Raw genomic sequence first — 14,583 nt, forward strand, 5'->3', positions numbered from 1 at the left:
TCAGAAGTGTGCAATCAAGTTGTCAGCTGGGCTGCATTCCACCTGGAAACTAACCAAGAAGCACTAATTCCAGCCTCATTCAAGTTTTGGCAGAAATCATTTCCTCAAGGATAAGGACGTAGTCCAAGGGTCTGATTTCTAACTAGTTGTGACTAGAGGCTGTCCACAGTTTCTTCTCTGTAGGGAGAGCACATGGACTGCTTGCTTCCTCATAACCCATGGAGCAGGGTTTCACTCGACTGTGCTAGGATCAACTTGGACTTCACATGATCGTGCTAGCTGAGAGCCATATATCAGGTCACTTCCAAACTCTGGAAGATAGGATTTATTTGAGGGTGTGATTTGATAGAGTTTACATTAGCACATGTAGAAAATATTTCCTTGTTTTTAGAACAGTGAAGTTGTGGGTTTCTTTTTCTTAAAATCTTGCCAGGTTTATTTTATAACATTTATTCATGTTGACAATATTGCACATTGCACTTTCAGGGCTGCAATGCTAGTTTTCCCAGTTTGTCCAAGGATGACTATTATTTTATCCAGGATCACTCCAAGCATTGGATAGTCATTCCATTGTCTGTATATTCTTTGTACACTGACACTTTTTTTTAATACTGTCTCTTTTATAAAAACAGCAGTGCTGTGGGCCTAGGCTCCTGTACTGTGACCTCATTTGATCTAAATCATATCTTTAAATCCCCTGTGTGCAATGGAATTTCATTGGGGATTAGGGTTTCCACATGGGAATTTATGGAAGACACATATATTTTGTCCATAATACCCCCTGATTAGAAATTGTTTGTATGCTAACACTTTTCGTTGTTGCTTCTGGGATTTTACCTCAGGACCTCATATTTGCAAGGCAGGTGCTCTACCACTAGAGGCATGCCTGTAAGCCTAAATGTGTTTCCCTATTGGTATACTTTATGTTCATAGAACATACTTTTTGGAACATAGATATCAAGTGTTAAACTCTTTCAAGTGGATATCTTTGACATAAAAATGTCCACTGATAGCTCTGTCTGGTGTTTCTTGACAAGATTTGATGTGAATTGAGTACCTAGCTTTATTTCCAATCTTTCCTCCCTATACTACATTTTAGAGTCTAATTTACCTCTCACCCTTTCTGATTTACTGTTCAGACTGCCATAACAAAACATCACAGTTCTATTGTCTCCCAAGATTTTGTGTTGAAATTTAATCATCATTGTGGATATTAAGGTAATAAAAATGTAGCCCAACTATGGTGCCTAGAGGTGGAACGTTGGGGAAATTATTTGGAATTGAATAAAACCATTGAGGAAGAGACCTCATGATTGAATTCTGATGGATTTATAGGGAGGAGAGAGACCAGCAGAGACACACCTACATACATAGGCTTCCTTTCTCATGTTAAGTGTTGCCCTGCCTCAGACTGACAGCAAGAAGGCCACTTCCACATGTCCCCTCCATCTTGTACCAACAGAACTGTGGGCTAAAATACACCTCTTCTTTATAGTTTATTCAGTCTGTGTGTGTGTGTGTGTGTGTGTGTGAGAGAGAGAGAGAGAGAGAGAGAGAGAGAGAGAGAGAGAGAGAGAGATGAGCAACTGAAATCTTACACAATCTGTGAGTTTAAACTATCTCACAGATCAAGCCCAGGGCCTACCATGTACCAGCAAGTGTTTCAACAGTGCACTACATCCCCCCAGACCAAGTGAGATGTGTGTGTTTTCACAGTTCAGATGCCAAAAGTGCAAGATCCATAGACTGACACATTTGGTTCTTGAAAGGACTTTCTGGGTTGCTGGATTTTACACTTTTTTTTTTTTTGCTCTGTCCTCATGTGGCTTCCCACTGTTCTCCTGATGAGTGAGAAAGCTCTGGTGTCTTCCTTTTATAAGAACAGTAGTGCTGTGGGCCTAGACCCCTGTACTGCATCCTCATTTGATCTAAATCAAGTCCTTAAATCCCCTGTGTGTAATTCGGTCTCATTGGGGATTAGGACTTCCACATGGAAATATCGGGAAGATGCACACATTCTGTCCATAACACCCACTGATTGAAATTCCATCTCCATCCTGTTTTAGAGGATTATTAGGGGTGGCTGTTATTTTCATCTACCCAATATTTCTTCCCTGCAGTGTTTTAGTAATAAGCCACCAATGTGACCACAGGGATGTCACCTAACCCTGTGTGCCAACCATAATATAATGCAAATAAAGTCTTCATAACTGGTCTTCTGTCCAGGGTAAAGAGTAAGTGTCCATTGGCTCTGTAATCTTGGTAATTACTGATTTTGTGTATGAACTTGGAGCTGCCCATACCATCAGGAGTCTGTGTTTATAGGATACAGAGAAGCTGTGAGCACTGTGTCCTGATGTCTTAAAGGTCCAGGTATTATGAAAATCCATGGGGCCCCTCCCATGTGACTGATAGAAGACCACTATATATTTTTTTCAGTCTGTCATTTTTTCTTTGGTTCCTGGTTTGTTGAGGTTGGTTATTTCTGTTTGTGAATGAGTCCTGCCTTGACTGAATTTTCTGTGTCTGACCTCATTTTTAATTTTATTTTCTTTTTCTTTTTTTTTGGTGGGTCTGGGATTTGAACTCAGGGCTTCATATTTGCAAAGCAGGTGCTCTACTGCTTGAGCCACACCTCTAGCCCTGGCCTCATTTTTTAAAATGTCTTAAAGTTAAAGTAGCTTAACTTCTCTTTAGTATGTTGTAAAGTGAATATTTTTTATTACCACTGATATTGATCCACCATTTCATTTATGACCTCCATTCACTTCCTTCCCCCATCAACAAGCCTTTTCTGAATTTTGATTTGATTTGCATTCATCTTATATCTCAGTGTGTATCACTTGGAGTGGATCACTTCACCCAGGTAGCATGTCTGTTCCTCAGAGACCAGACTTGAAATACAATGATGGGTGATCTGGCTACAACTGAACAGGCCCCACTTCACAACCTGGGACAGATGTCAAAATCTTGATTTGCCACTTCTTCCAGTGCTCACTGGGGACAGCCTACACTCTGGTCACACTCCCTGACATCTCTCAAATGCTGACAAGATACAGACTTTAAATACCAGTGTGAGTACACGTAGAAAGGAAATATATGCTTTGGCATGAAAAGAGAAGCCAAAAATAGGAAGTTAGAATACCTATACTTATTGAAGACACAGTTGGCTTTGAAGCAAAAAGCATTTTTAGAGATTGGCCTAAATCTATAAAGTACTGGTTTAAAAAAACTCCATCTGTCAGCCTCCTACAACTATTCTAAGTGCTTGTTCACCTTACATCGCAGGCTTAGCATGTAAAAAATAAACTTAACATTGTAGGCAATTCCACACAGTCATGGAAAACAGTCCATGTGTGCTACACTCTGGTATACTTCTATGTCGTATTGTATTTCAGTTGAAAAATAATCTCATAATCTCCTGAGAATTAATTCTGTAGCAACTAAGGTATTGGCTTAGAGGAGCTTGTGGAGTTGGGAAGTAGAAAGATCCAGTCTGGACAGCTCTGTCAGAGTATTTTGTGAATAACATAAAATAAAGAGCTGAGGAAATGACCCAAGCCTTGTATGCACATATGAATAATAAAATTTAAAAAAATAATAAAGGGCTGGGGAATGTATTTAAGGGTTTCAACCATGAGAGTTCCCAGAATGCTCTGCAGCCAGTGAGCAGTTTTTCAACACCCTAAGACAAGTACCACTGATTCTTTCATCACTCAAATAGAAACTGTTTCCATGAGATGCTAACTCCCCATTTCCTTCTCCATTAGCTCCTAGTAACAGCTACTATGTATCTATGGATTCTGTTTCTTATAAGTAAAATCATGATCCACAAGGTTTGTCCACATTCTTGCACCTATCAGTGTCCATTTCTACTTTTGGCTGAATAGTACTCAGTTGCATGGTGCTGGCATACAGTGCTGTATATATACTCATAATCCTTTTTATTTCTTCAATGTTGATAGCAATATTCCAACTTCAATTTCAAATTTTATTACTTGAGTCCTCTACTTTTCTTCTTTGCTAGTCTAGCTAAAGGTTTGTCAAGTTTGTTAGTTTTTGTCAAAGAACCATTATTTAGTTTTTTACTGATTTTTCTCTTACTTTTCTTTTCTCTACTTGATTTATCTCTGCTATAATCTTTATTATTTCCATCTTTCTGCTAGCTTTCAGTTTAGATTTCACTTTTGGTGAGAGGAGATCTTTCTGCTTTTCTCACACAGGTGTGCAAAGGTATAAATTTCCCTCTGAGCAGTGCTTTTGATTTCACTGTGTGCTTAAATTTTGACTCATTGTGTTTTTGTTTTCATTGTCCCAAGGTATCTTCTTTCCTTTGTGACATTTTTTGATGCCCTGGTTGTTTAAGAGTGTGTTATTTACTTACATATGTTATTATCATAGTAAATTTCCAGTTTTCCTTCTGGTGTTGATGTTTATTCCCCATAGTTGAAAAAATACCCTGTTGATCTTAGTCTTTTTACATGTATTAAGACTTGCTGCCTAACACATGATGTGTCCTGGAGAATGTTCTTGAGTATTGGAAAAGAATGTATTCTGCTGAGGTTGATTTAAATTTTCTATATATGTCTGCTAGGTCTAATTGGTTTACAATGTTGGTCAAATTCTTCTGTATGTCTTATGTACCTGTTTGTTTCAATTCCTGCAGCACATTTTCAGGGCTGGGTATTTTACCCTAAGACCTCATGCAACTTAGGCAAGGACTCTACCACTGAGCTATGTCACAGCCCTTTCAGTTGAGTTTTTGTACAGTACCATTTGATTCCCTCTTTCCCTTTTTGTATTCCTTTAAGCTTTTTTTCTTTTTTTTTTTACTGGTTGTCTTTGTAATTACAATTAATATATTAAACTCATAGCAAGCTAGTTAGAATAATATCAATTTAGTTTCAGTGGTATGAAAATACTCTGCTCTTATAAAGCTCCATTCCTTCCCTTTATATTGTTATCATCACAGATTATGAAGGGGGACTGGGCAGGAGCACAGTGCTTGTGGTAACAGCTGATTTCTGGGAGGCTAGGGGAGGGGCAGCTGTGTAGCACCCTAGGCCTGGCCCTGGGGGTAGGGAATCATGGCTGTGAACCTCCATGCAGCTTGGAGCTGGACACAGGTGTTACTCCTTCTGGACCTCTTCTGTGCTTGTGGTCAACACATGAAATCAATCAACAGGAGATTGCCCCTCATGCCCCAAAGCGGGGACAAATCCAGAGACTGTACCCCATATGGAAACTGAGAAGGGGAAGTAGAGGGGAATAAAAAGAAAGTCCCGGAGCCCTGGGGGTAACCACTGGTTTCTGCATCCCCCTTATTGCTTGACAATCCTTTTTTTTTATTCTTCCACTTTTGCTATCTATCTACTTTGTTATACTTTGCTACTTTGTTTTTATTTTTAATTTTTTTATTTTATCATTTTTACATTTACTCACATGTGTGTACTTTGTTGCCACATCCTCCACCTTCTTCTAGGCAGAACCTGTTTTGCCATCTTGTTTTCTAGTTTTCTTGAAGAGAAAACATAAGAGATAATAAGAAAGACATAGCATTTTTGCTAGTTTGAGATAAAAATAGCTATACAGAGAGATTCGTAGTGTTGTTTCCATGCACATGTGTATTGCAACCCAAACTGGTTCATCTCTACCAGACCTCTTCACTACTACCTGGTCCCTTTCCCATAGTGGCCTCTCCCAGTTTAAGATTACTATATTTGCTCCTCTACAGTGAGCACATCAACCACATTCAAGTTTTAGGTTTCCTTCCCTTTCCCTATTCCTTCTGTGCACATTCTCTCCTTAGTGTATGACCCATGTCCAATAATATTACTGCATTTGTTTTAGGTCTATAATCTGTATCTGAGGCAGAACATACAATTTTGGCTTTCTGAGCCTGGCTAACTTTGCTTAAGATGATGTTCTCCAATTCCATCCATTTACTTGTGAATGACAAAATTTCATTCTTCTTTGTGGCTGAACAAAATTCCATTGTGTATAATGACATTTTCTTAATCCATTCATCAGTAGTGGGGCATTTTGGCTATTTCCATAGCTTAGCTATTGTGAATAGTGCTGCAATAAACATGAGTGTGCAGGTGCCTTTGGAATAACATGAGTTGCATTCCTTTGGGTATATCTCTAGGAGTGGGATTGCTGGATCATATGGCAAGTCTATGTTTAGTTTTTGAAGCTGCCTCCATATTGTTTTCCAAAGTGGTTTTACAAGCTTACATTCCCACTAGCAGTGTATGAGGACTCCTTTCCCCCACCGCATCCTCACCAACATTTGTTATTGATGGTGGTGTTATTGATGCTAGCTATTCTAACAGCAGTGAGGTGGAATCTTAGTGTGGTTTTGATTCTCATTTCCTTTATGGCCAGGGATGGTGAGCATTTTTTCATGTGTTTTTTTGCCATTTGGACATCTTCCTTTGAAAAAGTTCTGTTTAGGTCAGTTGCCCACTTCTTTATTGGTTCATTGATTTTGGGGGAGTTTAGTTTTTTGAGCTCCCTGTATATTCTAGTTATCAGTCCTTTCTCTGATGTATAGCTAGCAAATATTTTCTCCCACTCTGTGGGTGGTATCTTCAGTTTAGAGACCATTTCTTTTGTTGTGTGGAAGCTTTTTAATTTCATATAGTCCCATTTGTCCATCATTTTTCTTAGTTGCTGAGCTGCTGGGGTTTTACTGAGGAATTCTTTGCCTATATGTATTGCTTCCAGAGTATTCCCTGCTGTTTCCTATACTAACTACAGAGTTTTAGGTCTGATATTAACATCCTTAATCCACTTTGAGTTTGATACTGGTACAGGATGATAGGCATGGATCTAGTTTCTATTTTCTGCAAGCAGATAACCACTTTTCCCAGCAACATTTGTTGAAGAGGCTGTCTGTTCTCCACTGTATGGTTTTGGTGCAGAAAGGCAAATTCTTAAATACCACCTTTATCTAGTACTGAATCAGAAACTTTAAGGAATGGAGTCCAGCAATCTGTGCTTACATAAGCCTTCCAGGTGACTCAGTTGTGTGTTAAATAAGAATTGTATATTCACGAAAATCCAAAAATACAAAAGAATTTTGAGAATTATCTGGGGAATAATCAGTTTAGATGACAAGATGGTGAATTCTCTCTTGAGGTTGGTTCCTTCCCCCAAAGATCAATCAAAGGCAAATATGTGGAATAAATTATGTAATCCAAAAAGGAGGCAGACAGGACATTGAAGAGTTCTTCTTTAAATGAGGTTTCAGCTCTCTTGCTCCCCATGTCTTTTGCCTTATGAAAAAAATTATTACTTATTCCTTTATTAGAAATACTGTGTCAAGGGCAGTATCACTTGAATAGTTGTCCATAATGTTAAAACCAGAATAGTTTTAAATCATTCTTTAACAAAGAGTTGCATAGAAAACATGTAAGAATTAATCAGCTTTATTTTGAGCCCTCCATCCAAACTCTCATAGGTAGTAGATAATAATCTATATTTTCCATGTGATGTGTAAAGCCGATGACTATCCATACTCTCATTTAGTCTTGTTATGTACTTCCTGTATACCTATAGACTGGGGGAATATAAGCTAAGCATATGAACACTTGAAATGTAAAATGACAAACAGATCATAGATACTACCCAATTGTAGGCATGTTAGCATGAAAGAACCCTGAGGTTAAAACAAGCACAAAAACTACATTAAAAGATGTAAGTGAGGACATTATCAATATGAAATCATACATGTTAATAATAATGAAACTGTTTGAAGGGACTAGAGGGAGATAAGTAGTAGCAAAGAGAATGATAGTGAATAATATTGTAATACATTGCATCTGTGTATGAAGATGGCATAGAAACATAATGAAAGCTGTTGAATAATTGGGGGTAGAGAAGACAGAGAAGGAGAGAGAGTAATAGAGTGGGCTAAAGTGATGAAGTACAACATATTGAGTGAAAAGCCATGGTGAAGCCCCTTTCACCAATGAATATGCACTTTAAAATAAAAGACGGGAATGTAAACCATGTCCTGTTCAGGAGTGTATACTAATGTGAGAAGACACTTAGTAGAGTGTGTGTAGAAGGGTAAATAGAATATGGTCCATGTACTTTGTATACTTGTATGAAACTAGAACAATGACTCCTCTTGAAATTGTTTTAAGAAGGTGTAGAGGGATGAGGAGAATGATGAAGGGAGCAAATCTAACCAAGATACACTGCAAACATATATGGAAATGTCATAATGAAATCCCTTGTACAAATAAAATATGCCAATAAAAAATCTGTAAAAATATTTGTTACTGAAAACATATTAGAAAACAAATTAATTGGTTGTTAAATACTTATTTCCTTCTGCAACAAATGATACTAATAATCACTTCAAATTGTGAAGCTTTTTGAGAATCTGGGACTCAAACCCAGGACTAGCACATGCTAGGTAAGTGCCCTACCACTGGGCTATAGCCCCAGATCCTAATCTTGAAACTCTTAACATTTAAATTCAGATTACTGCTTTGCCTGAGAATTTTATGTCTCCCTTTTTTCTGATTACTTTGTACTATGTTCTGCTTCTGCTACAAGCTCAAAACTTTCTCCCAAGTTTCAAATCTCTATTAGTTTATCTCTATATAAAAAAATAAATACCATACTGTTCTGTGGATTTGTGTGACTGTAACTTTTGGTAATCTTACAACCAAGTTTTGTGTTATAACTAAGTTTTTTAAAGTAAATTTAAAAATTATATTTTGCAAACCAAATAGTGAAATAATGTATTCATATTAGCTAGGTCAAAAACAGCAGTATTTTAATATATGAAATGAACTCATAAATCTGATAATCAACTCAATAGAAAAATGGTCAAAATACTTGAATCAGTGTTTTCTAAATAACCAAAAAGCAAAAACCATGAGAATCTGTTCAACTTCATTAGCCATTGGGTAAATGAAACCAAAACACCACTGCAAGTAAATCTTTACCATATAGGTGGTAAAAATGAAAAGGGCAGATAAAAGCAGGTGTTGGTGAAGAGGTAGAGAAATTAAACCTCTTGTGCATACTGAGGTGAGTGTAGACTTGTACATCTCCTTTGGAAAACAGTTTGGCAGTATCTACTAAAGTAGAACATATGTATAACTTATGTCTCAGGAATTCTACATATATTTGTATATATAGTATCTATATCTATGCATATATACATGTGTTTTATATATGTATATATTCAATGAAAATACTATATAAATATTATTTTCAGTATATCCAGTGAAATTACATTCAGCATAAATTCTACATGGTACATATATATTCAAAAAAAGAAATAATAAGAATGCTTAGAACAAAATCATTGGTAATTTCCTAAAACTAGTTATGACTTAAATGTCCATGAATAGTTGAATGGACAAACTAATTCTGTTTTATTATCATAATGAAATAGAATGTCAAAGGGGATGATCAGTCAACATCTATTGGTAAAACATGAGTCTTTTCCATAAACACATTGTGATACACAGAGGCCAAATAAAGAAAACTTGTTTAAATTAAAAAACAGGCAAAATTAATCTATGGTTGTTAAGGGTTGGTCTACAGCTTTAGGCAGAAGTTTAGCTGTCAATGAAACTGCTATTCCAATGGCATTACCATGTCTTGCATAAGAAAAGTGAATATATACATTCTTTCTTTGTAAAAACCTATTCTCTTTTGACTTTCCTATTTCAGATACCATAATTCCATTATTCATTCTTAGTTAAGTAAGTTATTAAATTTTGTTCAATTTAACTTCTTTGCCCTTGCCATTGCCAAATAGAATGTATTTGTATACAATTTCTCTTTTTCATTCTAAAAGTAACTTCTCTCCTCAGTCCTATTTATTTTATAGAGTAATACCCGATTACATTTCCTAAATATTATCTTGATTATATAAATCCATTCCCACAAGTATGAAATGGATAATTTTGTTCAATATCAAGATTTTATTTTTCTCTTTTACATACTGAACTACTCACAGTAAAGTCTAAATTTGCCTCTGATACTTGATTCATGATCCTTGCCACACAGAGCCCATACTAATCCATGGGAACCAAGCCACTGGCACATAAGTATAACCTGGGCATTCATTCTGCAAGAATGCCTTAGAGCTTTCTCAATTTTACTCTGGCAAAGACTTTGCAAATGAATTTAAATATTACTTCTGATTTTTTAAGAGTCTTTTTATAGAAGTACAACTGGCTGGTCATTTAAATATATTCTACTATGATTGTGTCTTAATTTTTCTATTATATAGTTATCTGAAATGCCTGTTTTTGTTTTATCTATTAAAGTGTTTCTGAGACTTTTCCTTCTGTCAGAAAACCTAAACTTCAAAAAAACCCACAAAATATGGCTATATTCTACCATATGATATCTTATCATTTATTGCAATAATAATGGTGTTTTTTAATGAGCCCCCAAAGCTTTGAAGTTTATGCAATATCAAATAAAAGTCTAAATAAAATATTGCATTCATTAACATTACATTCAGTTCTATTTAATTCATAGAATTTGATGAAGTAATGTACACATAGTAAAATCATCCAAAATGAAATAGGGTTGTGTTAGTTACATGAAAAAAAATCTTTGTACATGCGTACAAAAACAAACTTTCACTGTATTTATTAGATTTTGGATGCATAAATTTCCCAATACAAAACATTTCCTACACACATTAAAGCATTTCATTCAAATACATGGGAATCAAAATCAAGACTGAGGACTTAATCAGTATTTATTAATATTGCCTCTTACCATAAATATGTTTCCTTGTGATTTATTTTTGTGTTATACTAAATTATATTTTGAATTCATCTCATTTAATAGACATTCTTCTATTTTCATAATCAGGTTAAAAACAAATCACAAATATTTTAACCTATTACAAATAAAATGACAATAACAGAAATAAAATGAAGTAGCAATAGCATAAAATAGAAGTCAGTGAAGATCCTGATTTGAGCTTTTCAAACATGAAAAATACTTCTTGGTATTTTAGCAGTGAATCTATATTACTTTAATAAAAGCCTGTCCCAGAAATCTAAAAACATCATTTCTAAGGATAATGTATGGTCAGGAAATATTTTTTAAATTGTTTCAGTGTTCAGAAGGAAATGCACATAAAAAAGGTGGCTATGAAGAGAAACAGCATAAAACAACCTTCAAAAGTCAAAATATTTTAGAAACTGACAAATCATTCCCAAATCTACCTTCTTACAGCATATGATTATTATTAGTAAACCATTTCTTAAGCTTAAATTCTGTATCATGTGCAATATCTGGGAAGGAGGAAACACCATTGCAGTCTGTGGTGTCTTCTGAGGAGACATTATGGTAAGTGCTCTCATAAGCATAGTCAGAGTTCCACAAATTATCTTTAAAACTGCTAATTTTCCAATGTTCCTTTTTCAGTAAATGGCAATTTTGTTAATGACTTGCATAAGCCAGAAACCTTAGTTTTCTAATTAAATTAGCATCGCTATCACCCTACTACACCAATGTTTGGTATTTACTCATCAATAAGTCTGATTCATTTTATTTCAAATATATCTGTACAATGGATCTAATGCTCTTTACTACTCTGGAACAATTTTCTGTCATCTTACCAGTCTAATAGAATAGCATGAATAAATTTTCACGTAAAATTCTGGCTTGCCTCTAACTCTCTCTGCAAATGTAGCCAGAGTTTTATTTTAAAAATGAAAGTCTGACCCTCTTAATGACTTCTGTCAAATATTTCAAAATGCAAGTCTTACCCTTTCAATATGTTCACACTGCTTTTAGAAAATGGTGTACAAGACCTACATGATCTACATTGTGCCTGTCTCTATAGACATCCTGCAACCCTGTTCCCTCTTCGAGATCTAGTCAAAAGTACATACTTTTGATTTTTTAAAATAATTTACTTCCACCACAACATAAATCATTTTGTGTTTATATTTAATATTGATACCAATAGTTGAAGGACATTTTCCATTCCTATGAATTTTAAGTTCTTTAAAGGGGATACCTCTAAAAGGGAACCATTCCTTTTACTCACAGATTTTTTTAAAAAGATTATATTTTTAAAAATGGTTTTAGGCTTACTGAAATTTGAGAAGATAGCACAGAGTTCCAATACATCTAATGCTCAATTCCCCTATTATTCATATTTTATGCAAATATGGTACATTTGTTACCACAAATGAACCATAAATTTGTTCATTTGTTACCACAAATGAAATAAAATAGAGACATTATTAACTGAACTCTATAGTTTTATTCTTTCTCTTTTTAACCTACTGTCCTTTTTCTGCTCAGGATCTCATTTAGGTTATCACTGTGCAACTCGCTATCGTATCTCATTAGATCCCTGTCATCAATGCAGTTTCTCAAGCTTGTTTTCTGACACAAAAAGTTCCAGGTTCATTTTATGTCATTTTATCAGTACTTAAATTCTTTTATTTCTCTTTAATTGTCTAACAGCAAAGCTTCTAGAAATCACAATTATTGTAGGGACACAGTCTCTTTTCTCACTCACTGTATTGTGCTATGAAAAGATAGTCAACAATTTTTGTCATTTGGAAAATGCAAATTGAAACCACAAATATATATATATATATATATATATATATATATATATATATATATGTCTGTGGAAAGTGAGATAGAGAGGTAAGTGATAGGTAGATAGACAGATAGATAATAGACAAATATGAATGACTAACCAAGGTAGTTCTGGCAAAGTTGGGAAGGAGCTACTATGGATTGTAAGAACGTGAAATGATGCAGTTAACTTAGGAGAGAGATCTGACAAATTCCCATAATCATATTCCTACCATATGACCTTCATTTTACATTTAGGTATTTACCAAAGGTAAAAAAGAAGACTGCTCAAAGACTTAATCTATGAATTTTCAAAATCTTTATTTACAATACCTAAAAAAATGGAAATGACTCAAGTTCTATTAACAAATGAATGCATAAATGAGTTGTGATGTGTAGGATTAATACTCTATAATAAAAAGATATTTCAACATTATTGAATCTTAATTATGCCATGCCATACTAAATAAGTTTAGAAAACAAGGTACACAAAAATATTTCATCAAGTAATCTTTGTGCAATTCCATTAGTTAATATACAATAATGTCTAAAGATTGATTCTTTATAGAGTATGTTTTATAATAGTAGTCTTTTATTATGATATATTTGTTGTATTGGGGGATTCATTTTGATAATTCAAAATAGGCTTACATTGTACATTGGTTAGATCACCCCCACCATCTCTCCCCTTCAACCTCCCTTTCCCCTCTTAAAACAATTGCAAGAGGTTTCCTCATTTTATTTTTTATATGAAGTCCATCAACCATATTCCCTCACCTTAGTTTCCATTCATGCTCCTCCTTCCCATTTGTAACCACCCCACACACCGTACTTATTTTGTAGTCCTGTCTTTCATTATTAATTTCTCAGTCAATGTTAAAAGTGGTTTGTCATTGTATTCCTGCTGTGAGTACACTTTACTTTGGTCAGTTCAACCCCTTTCATTGTTCTCCTTTACTCTTTACCTCCCATTTCCCATTTTTCAACAACTTTCACATGTCCTTATATCCTCTACCTTCATAGATGTTGTGTATTATGATATTGTTGAGGCTCTATCATTTCCTTTTCTTTTCCCTCCTTGCCCCAATTCCATAGTGTAATACCACTATTACAAACATGTTCTACATATATGTTTATATATAATCATGTTTGGTTTTGTACATTTGTTTACATTTTAGATCTATCTTCTACATATGAGAGAAAACATGAGGCCTTTTTCTTTCTGAACCCAATTACTTCACTTAACATGGTATCTTGCAATTGCACTCATTTACCTTCATATCACATGGTGCCATTCTCCCTTATGGTTGAATAAAAAATATATATATACACACATACACACACACATATATGTATACATACATATATACACACATACATTTTGCATGTATGTATATGTACATACATAGATGTGTGTTTGTATACATACATATAAGCATATATATATATATATATTCTTGATCCATTCATTAGTTGTAGGGCATCTTGTTTGTTCCCATAGCTTGACTATTGTGAACAGTGGTGTGTTAAACATTGATATGCGAGTATCTCTATTGTATCCTGACTTATATTTCTTTGGCTATATGCCCAGGAATGGTATCACTGGATCATATGATAATTCTATTTTTAGCTTTTTGAGGAATCCCCATACTGCTTCCCATAATAGCTTTACTAATTTGCATTACTACCAGCAGGGTACAAAGGGTTCCTGTTTCACTGCATCCTCACCAGCATTTGTTTTTGCTCTGGAAGATGGCCATTCTAACTGGGGTGAGATGAAATCTTAGTGTACTTTTGATTTGCATTTATTCTATAACCAAGGAAATTGAACATTTCTTCATGTATTTATTTCATTTGGGGAAAAACATTAATGGTAATAAGAGATTGTTAATTGCAGTAGGTAGACTTCATTTCCCTTCCTGATCCACTTTACTAAGTCAGTGTATTTATTTCCCAGCTGTTGTGGGTGTTGGCTGCTAACAGCTC

The 14,583-nt window shown here is 34.9% G+C and overlaps 1 long non-coding RNA gene across 1 annotated transcript in view; it reads right to left on the reverse strand.

Moving 5' to 3' along the window:
- LOC141418021 (uncharacterized) overlaps positions 1-14,583 on the reverse strand; it is a 70,248-nt gene that overhangs the window by 30,194 nt on the left and 25,471 nt on the right. Inside the window, exon 2 of the long non-coding RNA XR_012442659.1 lies at positions 5,443-5,517. This is a non-coding gene — a long non-coding RNA (uncharacterized lncRNA). The remainder of the gene's footprint in view (positions 1-5,442; positions 5,518-14,583) is intronic.

The sequence above is a fragment of the Castor canadensis genome, chromosome 16, assembly GCF_047511655.1.
Source record: "Castor canadensis chromosome 16, mCasCan1.hap1v2, whole genome shotgun sequence".
In the NCBI taxonomy this organism is placed as follows: Eukaryota; Metazoa; Chordata; class Mammalia; order Rodentia; family Castoridae; genus Castor; species Castor canadensis.